Source organism: Diceros bicornis (assembly GCF_020826845.1).
Source record: "Diceros bicornis minor isolate mBicDic1 chromosome 1 unlocalized genomic scaffold, mDicBic1.mat.cur SUPER_1_unloc_2, whole genome shotgun sequence".
Classification (NCBI taxonomy): domain Eukaryota; kingdom Metazoa; phylum Chordata; class Mammalia; order Perissodactyla; family Rhinocerotidae; genus Diceros; species Diceros bicornis.
The window spans coordinates 6227068-6239197 of NW_026690855.1; positions in this window are offsets into that span (position 1 = coordinate 6227068).

Genomic DNA, 12130 nt, shown 5'->3' on the forward strand with positions numbered 1-12130 from the left:
TGAAACTTCTAGGGAAGTTTCGGAGGAGGGAACTGATGGTGCTCAGGGCAAGTTACCCCAGGAGGCACAACTCTGGTATGCAGATTATTTCGAGCTGAAGACAATAAGGACTCAGAGAGCTCAGGAAGAATATTTGAGTTTCCCCTCCCAAACTGTCTAAAGAATTTAAAACAAAAGATCAGTTTCAGGAAGGAGTTATTATCATGATGGTTGTAAAGATAATGTAGGATAGAGGTTACAACAGGAAAGACTCCAAGCCCCGTATATCAAAAACTCTATCTCTCCCTGACCATATTATCTATAGATGACCCTGAGAGGAGTTGCCAGGCAAACATTTGCATTTCTATCTCCATGTGAGTTGCCTCTTGCCCTCTGAGGTCCCAGACCACTATCCACCCCCAACACGTTCCTCGCTTTTAACTGCAATACTTAAGCAGGCAACTTAGACAGAGGGATGAGTTGCTCATTTCTGAGTTTCTCCCATGTATACATGTTATTAAACTTGTTATTATTTTCTCCTGCTAACCTGGCTTGTTAATTATTTGGCCAGCCATAAGAACCTTAAGGGAAAGGGCAGAGGGAGATTTTCCCTCTTCCCCCAACAACAAGATTATCTGATTCCCAGAAAAAGAATGCATGACTATAATATTAAGGCTACAACTGTCAAAATGAAGCCAAGATACACTCAAGTCGAGCTTTTGTTCAAAAGTTAATTGGCTCCTCTTTGAAACTTTATCATGTTTATTATGTAAGCATAATATAGAGCCTAGAATATAGAAAGTGCTTATGGGTAAGTTAACATTGTGATCATTTATTTTGTAAATGTTAGTATGAGAGATGTAATTCATTTTCTAGTATATTCAGATTTTCAAGATCTGCTAAACCTAAAGACACATTACTGGCAAGTTGGGATACCTCTAGACATCTGAAAAATATGAATCCTAAACAGAAGCATATAAATTCTCTATTCATCAGGTTCTAAGTTCTAAAACATTCTAAGGTTTTGGAACAAATCAATGTCATTCCAAATTTACAGTAAGGCTACATGTGCCACACAGGATCCTACAGGAAGAGAAATCCAGATTTTAAATAGAGGAGATTATGTACAAAAATAAAGTACGTTTTCAAGTCTGAAAGAGGATTTCAAGAAAGAAGAGACTCTCAGAACATGTGGGAAGTGGTAAATAACTTACCAAGGGCTCTCTAAAGGAGAATATATTGTGGACAAAAGAGCTTCATACCAGAGCTAAAATGACATCTCTGGAATCTTTACGATGAAACAGATGCTGAACTATTATTTCCTGAAACTTAAAATGCACCTTGGGCCGGCCCCGTGCCTTATCGGTTAAGTGCATGCGCTCCGCTACCTGCGGCCCGGGTTCGGATCCCGGGCGCGCACCGATGCACCGCTTCTCCGACCACACTGAGGCCGCGTCCCACATACAGCAACTAGAAGGATGTGCACCTATGACATACAACTATCTACTGGGGCTTTGGGGGAAAATAAAAGGAGGAGGATTGGCAGTGGATGTTAGCTCAGAGCTGGTCTTCCACAGCAAAATGAGGGGGATTAGAATGGATGTTAGCTCAGGGCTGATCGTCCTCAAAAAAAAATAAAAATAAAATGCATCTTATCCTCCAAACAAATACCACCTCCTGCCTTGCAGCTTACCTGGACATAGTGATGTGTTGGAATCGTTTTTCTAATTCATTTGTTCTTTTATTTTTTAAGATTTTATTTATTTATTTTCCCCCCAAAGCCCCAGTAGATAGTTGTGTGTCATAGCTGCACATCCTTCTAGTTGCTGTATGTGGGACTCGGCCTCAGCATGGCAGGAGAAGCGGTGCCTTGGTGCGCGCCCAGGATCAGAACCTGATCCACCAGCAGCAGAGCGTGCGCACTTAACCGCCAAGCCACGGGGCCGGCCCCTAATTCATTGGTTCTTAAATTTGATGGGCACCAGAAACACCTGGAGGCCTTGTTGAAACCCAGATTGCCAGGCCCCACCCCAGACTTGCCAGTTCAGTAGGTCTGCAGCAGCACCTGACAATTTGAATTTCAGCCCAGTTCCCAGGTGATGCTGATGTTACTGGTCCAAGGACTTCACTTTGAGTACCACAGCCTGATTTAGACTCTATATATGGTTAACAAATCCATTATTTTATCCTTTGGCTGCTACTTTTCCTTTATCACATCAGCACCTTAGCTCAGAATCTCCTCACTTAGCAATGGGAATACGTGGAGAGCTTAACAGCTGGTTCTCCTTTCCAGATCAGTTCTCCCTCTTCCTCTCAATACTACATTCTCTTGCCAGGTAACTGTTCCTTAAACATCAGTGCATCATAGATCTTCCTCTCTCAAAAACTCATGACTCTTATACTGAACACAAGACATTTTAAATTCTCCACTTGGTTCACAAGGTCTTTAATAGCCTTACTTTAATAGTAAAATGTGGACACCCTGTTCTGTACCCTGCCTGCTTTAAAGGAGTATGTTAGGATTACATAAGAGACAGTCAGTTCTCTTTATGCACAGTGTGACATTCTATAAGGTCATTGTGTACACTGAATCAGTGAATATGACCCACTGCTCCTACGGGAAATGCAGTGTTAGGTTCCTGTAAGACTTAGTCACATTTTCTTCAACTGATCAGTACATTACCTTGTTCTCTGTGTGTTCTCTTTAAAGTCACCTTATTTAATATATATTGTTGATATATTAACATTGAACTCACACCAACAGCACTGCAACTCGTGTGTGATAGTAGCTTGTCGAACACACATATTTTCTCAGTAAAGGCACGTCACAGCCTCTTGCCCTGAGGAACACCAGGCAGCATTGCAGCACTACACATGGGGGACATATTAAATGGCAAGGTCACCAACATAATGCACAAAAAGATAATAAATGAGGCACTAAATAGACTGCAAGAAGGACACTTGTTTACAATGTGGGCTGAAACAAGAGGGCAGAGCAGCATCCTGTTGCCCCTCAGCTCGGAACGTGCACGTCGAGTGAATCAAATTTCTCACCACTTTGTGCATATCTGCAAATGGACATGAAAGCCCTGAGAGTGTTGATTTGGGGGCTGCTGGTACATTTTAGCTAGTGGACAAGTGTGCAAACATGGAATCCACAAATAATGAGGATCAACTATATTATGAAAGCATCTTTTCAAAACCAGAATATTGCTTATATATAAGAGCAATAATGATAACATAACAGCTAACATTTAAGTGCCTACTATGTGCCAGGAGCTCTTCTAAGTACTTTACATAAGTTAATGCATGTAAATCTCACTAAAACGCTACAAGACAGTAGTTTTCAGTAGCCCCTTTTTATAGATGAGGAAACTCAGGTTCAGAGAATAAATATTTCCACAGGTTCTCCAGTTAAAAGTGGAATAACTGGGATTGATGCCCAGACAAACTAGTCCAAAGCCCACAGCCTCAAATACTATGGTAGGAATGTGAGCAAATTTTCTACCACTCCCTAAAAAGCCCCTTCTGCTCCATCCTGTGTGGTCTCACACATACTTATTCACTCATCAAACATTTTCTGAGTGCACCAAAGGTGTCAGGTACGGCGTTTAGATACTAGAGAGACAAATAGAATGTCGACACAAATAATCCATAACCAAATAAATAAAAATTTACCAAAATTGGGGTGAGTTTATTATAAGCCAAGCTTTGAGGATCATATAGCCGAGGAGAGTCCTTTCACAACGAAATGGAGCACTTCAAAGAAGTGAGGTGTACAGCGTGATTATATACCATCAAAGAGCATGGACCACATGTGATTGCAATGTCCCTTTTACAATAGCCACGACGTTGACCTGTTGGCACGGGAATTGATGGACACTGTGGGTATCAGATCTGCTGTCTCCATGGGCGTGGCTGTTGTCTCACGTTTGGTGGTCACGGAATGAGCGCAGCAATCAAACCCTAGCCTATGGAGAAATGCTTATCCTTAAGGAAATGCTAATGTGGGGAAAGTTGCATTTACACCTTAAGGGCATTGCTTTTGTCTTTGGGACACGATAATTGCTTAAAGTGGATATACAATGGATGAACAGAGGCTACAGGCCCCTTTTGGGGAAAAGAAAAAAAAAAACAAGGTCAGGCCCAATTAGTTTTACACCAAATGGCTTCCTCATATGCTCCAATGTATCCTGTTGCTTGCCATTTATTTATCAAGAAGAAGGATAGTCTCAGATTTAAGGAGCTCACTGTCTATGAGACAAGAATAAAACAACAGTTATGGAAAAGGAAATAAGTACAGGGTCCCAGAGTGGGGACATCAAAATGGGTCTCTAGATGGAGACCTCTCAGGAAATGTCTCCAAGAGGAAGGAACATTTGATATGAGTTTAGATCAAGAAATAGGAATTAAGTTGACTAATAAAGTGAGTAGGAGTGCAGAAGAAACACATATAAAAAGACAGATATAAAGGATGCTAAAGCTTTCAGAAAATGGGGGTATTTTTAAGGCTGGAACAAAGCGAACATGTAGAACACAGTGGGTGATGAGGCTAAAGATGAGGACAGCAAGAGAAAGCCTGCGTGTCCAGCTCAGGAGTCTGAATGTTCTCTCGGATGCTCTGAGCAGTCATTGAAGGAGTCTAAGCAGATATCAGATTTAAGCAAATTTGGATTCTAGAAGGTAACTCTGGAGGCATGGTGGAGGAAAGATTAGAAGAAATTAAGACTGACGGAAAGGGACCTGTTGGAAGACTAGGCAGCAATCCAGATAAGATAGGTCTTGGCTGGCCCGGTGGCACAAGCTATTAAGCATGAGCGGTCCGATGTGGTGGCCCGGGCTTCACCAGTTAGGATATCGGGTGCGCACCGACACACCGCTTGGCAGGCCATTCTGTGGCAGCATCCCATACAAAGTGGAGGAAGGTGGGCGTGGATGTTAGCCCAGGGCCAGTCTTCCTCAGCAAAAAAAGAGGAGGATTGGCAGATGTTAGCACAGGGCTGATCTCCTCACACACACAAAAGAAGGTAGGCCTTGGCTCAACCACGGAGTCTGCAGGTGGAGGAGGCCAGGAGGTGGGAAGCAGTGCTGGGTTCCTGCAGGAGGAAACTGAGCTGCCTCTCAGTCACAGGAAGATTGTGCCTGTCATGGCCTCCCCACTCCCATGCCCAAATGCCATGTTCCTTTCCACTTCTGTACCTTTCCTCTCTTCTCCCATCTGAAATCCTCACTCTTTCTTTTCTCCACCTGCTCAAAAGTGGTCCCTTTGAGGACTTGATCTAGTCCACCTCTCCTAAGAAGCTGTCTTTAATTACAATTTCTCTATAACATTCTCATTTTTTTTAAGGTTCTGTAATACAACATACACTAAATACCTTGGCAGAATCAAATTATATCTTGTAAACAATTTCATGTATGTGGAGGAGCTTGGAACCTTATAATTCTTTATATTTCCTTTGATACCTACCACAAATACCTTGCACATAGAGGTTAATGGATGTCCAGTAAAGTTAGAGTGGAAGCACACTTTATAAGCTAAAAACTTTTATGAGTTCAGTTATTCCTTTAGATCAGCTGCTTGAACCATTTGTTTTTCTCCACAGGTCAACAGTGTTGCCCAACACAAATGAATTTTACACCTTCTCAAACTCGATAGAGCAAAGATGGAACTTCATTCCCCTTGCAAGCCTTACTGCCCCAGAGAAAAGCAAAAACATGTGACGTCTAATTCTTTCTTCACATTCTCATCTCAAATTGTAACTGTTTCCCAGCTGCTAATTGGTTTTCATTGTTAAAACTGACAAAAAAGTTTCTCATTCTTTCTTTCTTTCTTTTTTTTGTTTTATGAGGAAGATCAAATCTGAGCTAACTTACAAGGCCAATTCTCCTCTTTTTGCTGAGGAAGATTGGTCTTGGGCTAACAATTGTGCCCATCTTCCTCTACATTATATGGGATGCTGCCACAACATGGCTCGACAAGCGGTGCATTGGTGTGCGCCCGGGATCCGAACATCTGAACCCGGGGCCGCTGTAGCGGAGCGTGCTCACTTAACTGCTGCGCCACCGGGCTCGCCCCTCTCTCTATTTCTGAAGCTAAAATGTCTAAATCTTTCTCTGAGCTAGTTGGAGTTTCCATAAAATGAAAATGTACATTCCAGAAAAATCCTTAACTTTCCAGAATAATCTTGAATATGGTAAACACCTTGGCAAAAAGTCACTGATTTTCAATGTCGGTGCCTCCACAAGGGTATCCTTGCATTGTCTCCCCTCCCAACCACCTCTCACTTTGGCCCTCCCCAGGCTCAGGGGGTCAAACTGTTTACTGAGCACTAGGAATGATCAGAGTCTGAGGGAGACTTCAAGGATGACTAAGCCATGGTTTCTGACCCCAACCATCACTCTTCATCTCTGCTTTAACCTCTATTTTTCTTACTCTGGTTTCTACTTTAGTTGTTTACTTGTCTTGTGAATTGTTGTTTTGTGGTTTATAATTACCATGTAAATTCATATTACTTGTTGCCTTAGAGTTTAGAAAGAACTTACATTAAACAATGTTTTTTTCCCAGCTCTTTGATGTGTCTAATACCTTTCAAAGAAATTCAAGTGGCTTCTTGTTTTTACGTCTCCATCATTATTTAGAATTATGTTCACCCCACACTTTTGAACTGACCAATGCTGCTTTACTCTTTAAACTTTTCTATGACAAGACTCACGTGAGGAATCCCTGAAGCACCATCAGCTAGGCATCCCCACATTCCTCACATCTGTTTCCTTGATTTGTTCCTAACTAAAGATGTTTCTGAAACTAATACTGAATTGTACCAAGTGGTCATTGCATAAAAAGCACTATCACAGATACCTTAAAGAGAAGAAATGGAAAAGAATATTCAATTCCTCAGATAAGTTTGCAATCCAATGAGGCATTGAGGGGACCAGGGGGCACTGATCAGAGCAGGAATCTAAGAGAAGAGTTTTAAGTCAATTTCAAATGAGGTTAAAACTGGAATGAGATAGTATTTTACCAGTTATCTGAAATCATAGGCATTTTTCTGACCTATGAGAATTTATTTGCATATAAACTGTACGTGTGGGGTAAGAGAGTGCTGATATTGTTTGATTTATTTTTATTATTCACCACTTTGTAATAGATGTGGCTATTCACAATTAATAAATATCATAACCTGGAGAGACCCAATTGCCTCTTGTTATCAATTCTTACACAAAGCTAAAGTTTTAAAGATCAAACTTCATTCTAGTTACCTTGCAACTAGTCTATTTATATCAGAAAGATGCTGAGTTTTAGGAAAATACTTCAAAACACAAATTTTATATGTAATTTCAAAAGCAAAAAATGAGTTAAAAATTGGGTGGTAACCAGTTTTGCTGCTATATATTAAACTTTAACATGGGAGCAGACATTTTTAGAGAATATAATTGATATTTGCCTATTTGTATATTGTAGAATGTTAAAGGATTTACAGTTTTAATAGTATTTCAAATACCAGAGAATAAAAAACAGAACTGTTTCAGTTTTATGAAATAGCTTTTTAGATATAGCAGATTTTCAGAGCATATTACTTGAAAATAAAACAATCAGTTATTGATGTTTAAGCCATGTGGTTTTATTTTGAAATTGCTCATTCCATAGGAGCATCAGTAAAAGCCCTCCAGGAGTAGCTGATGCTCTTTCCTTCCGCCTGAGCACCAGCTGTATTTTCTTTAAGCATCAGACTCTCGGGCAACACCATAGCCCTCAACTCTGTTTAGTTGAGAAAAGGCTTTATGAGTCATATGTTTTTTCTAGGGGTATGGAGCTCCCAGACTTATTAAGTACAGGGAGAGAGTAAGAGTCTGAACACATTCAATAAACTCCAATGTGCTCAGGTGAGAAGACAGGTGCCTGAATTCACATCTGAAGAAGAACTTAAGAGGATGCTTTCTGACTCTGCTTCGTGCCTCTGACTAAGCAGTCCTGGACATCCCCGTTACAGCCACAGAATAACACAGGCAGTCTTGATGGGCCAGAAGTCTTCCTATGTCCATCATTTGTGCAGAGCAAACTGGCTTAAGATCTCTCATTTCCTGCTGCAGTGGTAATTTACAGAGATACAGAACTGCCATCTAGTGACTAAGAGAGCAGCAAAGTGCTTTACATGAAAAGTGAAATTCTGAGTTTTATAAAACAGAACAGTGAAGCACTAAAGTTGGTAAAGTTGATACAATGTGGCACACGAAAGTTATAGTAAACCTGAAAAATGTGTAGGTGAACTAATCAGTTGCTCTCTATGCCTCTAAAACATGTCTTGACATCCTACGCATAAATAGTAGAGTTTAAATATAATAGAATAACTTTGGAAACAAACTTCTCCTCTCATCTCATCCAATGCTGTTGGCAGGAGCCGGTATTAAATAGCCAGATGGTGAGTACCCATGTTGAAGCACCATTTTTATCACAATGGAGAGAATATGAGGCATAACCCAACGGACTGATGTTAACATCTTCCTTCTTACCCTTGATCAATTTTGTAAACATGGTTTTCTTTATCAGTTAAATATGAATTATAACAGTTACTTTAAAGGATTACTGTAAGAATTGCATAAGGGAATACGGTAAAGGAACTGGCGCACAGTAGATTGATAGTTAATTCTCCTGCCCTGTCTCTCTTCTAAGAAACATACAGAAATAATCTAAGAATAGAACCCATGTATAAAGTAAACTTATGACAAACAGTCAATGGCTCCTGAAGTAAGGGACATCATTGTTGAGTGCTTAACCTCAACTGCCTCCAAATACTGTTAACTCTCAATTAATTTCATGTGTTTTCTGTCTTCCAGACACTTCACTGGCTACAAGGAAAGGAGAAGTGTGAAATTGAAATTAATTTCACCCTTGAATGGCCTAGCTGTAACAACAGGTGTTTTAAATCACCTAGTTCTTCAGGCTTTCTGCTTATTACTATATATTTTAACATGGTTCACAGCCAGAGAAAATAAGAAAATCATTATAATTTTACACACATGAATATATGTCTTGACTATTACAGCTGGACTCTTAATATATAGAGCAATGTTGTACATGTTTTGTGCTTGTTGATAGTACAGAATACTTTTGTCCAGGCTTTCTTTGGCATTATCATAAATAACGAAGAACTCAGTAATATAAGCCCAGGAGAAAAGGGTTTATAAAAATCTAACATACTATCCTAGTCATGCCTCAAAAAAAAAAAAAGCTATACAAATAATGAGAGGATATTTTGAAGGCACTATTTTTCTTAATTATTTCCAACTTTATTTCCCTTTACCTCTTTTTAATCTGTCTCCGTCTTATTCGCTATTGGCTAATCATCTCACAGTAATTAAATCACCCTCAGCTGAGTCCACCATGCCTCTTCAAGTGCCCCAGCCTAATGTCTGTCTCAGCTCTGACAAACAGTAGCTGGGAAAACCTGTTTTGTGGCACTATTCTTAAGAATATATTTACTCTTGGGCTGGCCCCGTGGCTTAGTGGTTAAGTGTGCACACTCTGCTGCTGGCGGCCCGGGTTTGGATCCCAGGCATGCACTGACGTGCCGGTTCTCTGGCCATGCTGACACCGCGTCCCAAATACAGCAACTAGAAGGATGTGCAACTATGACATACAACTATCTACTGGGGCTTTGTGGGAAAAATAAATAAATAAATAAAATTATAAAAAAAAAGAATATCTTTACTCTTACAATAATAGCTATATGTTTGAAAGGCACCAGTGGATTACAAAATGAAGTACTTGACCAATGTTGTATCCTCCAGGGAGAACACAACATTCGTGTGTAATGCAGGGCTGCTGCTTTATTGTTCTCTCCTTTCAAGACATTTTATGACTTGTAAAACATAATAGGATTAATAGTGATATATGAGTAACAATATAAACTTACAGACAGCAAAAAGATACTATTTCAGTGTCATCATTTTACGTACTATAACAAACAGTAATATTTTCATAGTGTAATATCTTGATTGATCATAAATTTTTTCCTGGCTCATTTTTATGCTAATTCATTTATTAGATTACCAAATTTATACTTTTATGATCTTTATTTTCAATCAATATAATTGAAGGGACATCAGTTGTTCTTGATAAGTGAAAGTTCAGAAAAAGTTTTTGATAATGTATAAGTTTGAGAAGGATCTTTTTGTTTTTTAAAAGAGAAGTCAGGCCTGGCCCTGTGGCTTAGTGGTTAACTGCGCGCGCTCCGCTGCTGGAGGCCCGGGTTCGGATTCCGGGCACGCACCGACGCACCACTTCTCCGGCCATGCTGAGGCAGTGTCCCACATGCATCAAGGATGTGCAGCTATGACATACAGCTATCTACTGGAGCTTTGGGGGAAAAATAAATAAATAAAATTATAAAAAATATAAAAGAGAAGTCATTTAATATTTGGAAAAGTTCTCAAAAATCATCAAACTCTTTAATTTTACAGAAAGGAATACTACGTTCTAGAGAGCCTAAGTACGTTGTCACACACTAACCAGAAACAGATCTGGGCCTAGAACTCAGGTCTGAGTCACCTGACTTCTACTGGACCACACTCAAGGGAGCACACCCTCTTCTTACTGGTAATTTCTAATACTAAGTTATTTTCAAAAGCACAGTTGAGAGAAATTGTAAATAAATAAAACATGATTTTATATAAAAAAGTAGCAATTGCGACCCACAATTTCTATTCCATATGAGTGTTTCCTTTCTTGTAGGTTTCTCGTTTTTAATACCAAGTCCATTTTGGTAACAAGAAAAAAGACATAATGTTTAGTTTCTTTAGTAACATAAAAAAAGCTTCTGTGGAAATTAAAAAGACACTAACTAATGTCTCGTCTACTAAAGCAACTTAAGAATATTATTTGATTTTGGGAAAGCTCTGAGAGATTTTTTTTTTAAATCATATCCACGTGACTATTAGTCCAACCAGGCACATCTCCACATGACATCTCCTAGAGTGCCCAGTTTTCTGCTGGATCCAGCTATTGTCAGGCCCAGTGCTCTGGCTGAGTAGAGAATGATGCCGCTTCTGAAAAGCATGTACTCAGTTCCACTTCAAGGCTGATTGATGGAGACACTAGGAAAGGAAAAGATGAAAATATTACCCTAATCAATGATGTAAAACACAAGCTATGAACAACCGTTAAAAGAATTCTCTATGAAATTGATCAATTCTACTATCACTACACCGGGCTATTTCCTATCAGTAATTTGACACATAAACAAATAGAATAGTGTATTTAATGATATCAATTCTTTTAGTTGTGTGCTTTTCCTTTTAAAACTACATATGCTTATATGTGTTTGCTTTATTTTCAGGTGGTGTCACCGTGTCAAGGCCTCGCGGGCAGGTGGGGCCTTCACTGAGGACCCCCAAGGCCCCCCCTAGGCCCGCTGGCTGTGCACGTGCCCTTGGCCTCATGGGTTAAACCCAAGGCCGCAGGGCTCCCATAGCGAGCGGCCAGAGAAAGAAGGGCCCATGAGAGAGGTAGGCGAGGGGCGCAGGCTCTGCCGACTTCCTCTTCTCAGGCCCCTGAGAGAGAGAGACAGAGAGAGAGAGAGAGAGAGTGAGAGAGCGAGAGAGATCCCTGACCTCTGCATTGCTGCCTCCACCGCTGGTGCCATGTCACACACCATCCCCCTTCCCCCAGCATCCCCATGCTACCCCTGGGAAGGCACCACCACTGGGAGGCCTGTTCCTGGTCACCTCCCTGTTGTCCCTTCAGGACCAGAGCCCAGTGCAGGGGAGTTGGTTCAGACAAACATTTACAAGCCCCTCTCCATGAGAATTGTCTTCTCCAGTCTCACATCCCAAACCCCACCCCCAACATCCTCCTTTGTCTTATCTGAAGATAGTATTTAAGAGGAGCATCTCTGCCATTCTTTTGAGAGACTCCATTTCTCATGTGTCTCCCATGTATACATGTTATGAGCCCAATTTAATCAGGCATGGATTCTTTTACTTGCCTATTTGCATCAGGAACATAATTACTAGCTAGAGAATTAATTAGAGAATATTCATGGTGAATGAAAGATGTCATTTCTAATAACATAATGGAATTCCTTGAGGCTTTATTCTGGGGATATGTGTAGGATTAAGTCAGGACACACTGTGAGAGTGATAAATAAGTTCT